At 42.8% G+C, this 2,042-nt stretch overlaps 1 pseudogene; it reads right to left on the minus strand.

Moving 5' to 3' along the window:
* LOC144370194 (ras-related protein Rab-6A pseudogene) lies at positions 1–1,789 on the minus strand (annotated as a pseudogene).
* Between the last annotated feature and the right edge of the window lie 253 nt (positions 1,790–2,042).

The raw sequence follows: 2,042 nt of genomic DNA on the forward strand, positions 1-2,042 counted from the left end.
TACCAGAACCCTTTCCTCATTTAAGCATTGTCCACCATGTTTTGACCTCAAAGAAGGTCTAAGTAATTTATATCTGTGCTCAAGAATAATTTTGGACATCTTGGCCTAAAGCAAGTGGCTATCTGTAAAATTGAAGGATAATTCCAATGGGTTTGCTGCATTACCACCTCCTGTTGGTTTTGTGAGAGGATGAGAATAGGGAATGCAGATAAGAGAAAGTTAAGAAAATCAGGGAAAGATCAAGTAGGTAGTGTAAATGCTGCTGAGAACATATTGCTCCTTAACCAAGCCATGCTCATATTGTTGAGATTTCCATCATTTTAAAGTACATTATCATAACATTAAAAAAGAAAAATGTTAAGAAAATGTATCTGATATTTAAGGTTATCACTGGAATATGCTGGAATCTTTTGGTTCTTTGTAAAATATAAACAATAAAGACACTGACTTTTTTGTGCATGTGAAGCTAATGAATCATGTCCACGATATAGGCAGCAATGATGAATTGCAATACGTTATTACTAAAGGGAAAAGGTTCAAGCCAATATTCACACTGCAATCAATGAGAGTAAAGAAGCCAAAGCAGTGAACTTCTGGAGAAGGGTTGAAGATGCCATGAGGGATTAGCAGGAACAGCTTCCTTCACTGACTGGATGCTCCTGAGGCTTTTCCAGTTTAATATCAATCATATCTTCTCTGCTTCTGTCCTGTGTGCTTTCCATCCCAGGCAAAGCCGCTGGACACGTCGGAAGAGCTGCTTTACATTGTATCCTGCTTCTGCTCTGGTTTCAATGAACATAACATTCAGCTCTTTGGCTTCCCTCTCTCCTTCCTCAATTGAAACTTGCCTCTTGTCAGCAAGATGTTTTATTTCCTACTAGCATGGTGATAACATCACTTCCTCTTTCTGTTCTGACATCATCAATCCATTTTGTATTTGCTGGAATGAGTTAACTTTTGTCATATCATAAACAACAACTGCCAGAGTGGAGTCACGAATGTAGCTAGGAATCAAGGTCCTGAACCGCTCTTGACCTGCTGTGTCCCATAACTGCAATCATACTGTTGGATCCTCCAAGTACATGATTTTTGATAAAAAGTCAATGCCAATTGTTGCCTGATAAGTGTTGTCAAAACTGTCATTCATGAATCTGGTGATCAGGGACGTTTTTCCAACGCTCTGCTCTCCTAGGAACACCAGCTTGAATTTCCTCAGCAGATTTTCAAAGTGTCCACCCATGGACATCATGGAGCCAGAGGAGCTACCACTTTCTCAGCCCAGAGACCTCCTGGACCACGCTGCTCCAACCAGCTGATGAAGAAGGCGAGCAGAAGGGCGGGCCCCTGCAGGGGCAGGCAAAGGAGCAAGGCTGGAGGGCAGCAGGACTCTCCATAGCACACAGCTGCCTTCCTGAAGAGTAGCCTAGCCCTGAGGAGGCCAGCCTCAGTGAAGGGAAGGAGGGCGGTGTCGGAGGCTGCCAGGGGTGTCCAAGGGGCTCCAGAGGCTAGCGCCTTCTCTTTCCCTCAGAACCCAGCCCGGAGACTAGGGTGGGAGAGGCTGAGGGTGGCGGGGCTGGAACCGCAGATGCATCTGGGACCTTTTACACGAAGCGCCCGACTCCCACAGCTGCAGCTGCAGCAGCCCAACCTGTCCATGCCTTGTATCTTGTTACAAAAAATTTTCACCACCCCAAGAGAAAACTGATCCCCATTCTCCCCTGTATACCCTTTGGCTATTGTGAATAGTGCTACCCTGGTACACAGTTCTACATAGTTGTAGATTTGTTTAGTTATCAATTTTCAATTCTTTTGGTATGTATCTAGGAGTGGAATATCCAGATTATATGATTAATTCTGTGTTGAAATTTTTGAGGAATCTTTTTAATATATTTTTTGTGTGCAGCATTTTTTGTGTGTGTTTGTTTCAAAATAACACTTGTGGTTAAAAAAGAATCACACCAAATGCATGTCCCTAAACTTATGGCATACAAGGTAATAGGTTCATTCTCAATATGCTTATGAAAAAAACGAAATTCAAATAT

The sequence above is a fragment of the Ictidomys tridecemlineatus genome, chromosome 13, assembly GCF_052094955.1.
Source record: "Ictidomys tridecemlineatus isolate mIctTri1 chromosome 13, mIctTri1.hap1, whole genome shotgun sequence".
NCBI lineage: Eukaryota > Metazoa > Chordata > Mammalia > Rodentia > Sciuridae > Ictidomys > Ictidomys tridecemlineatus.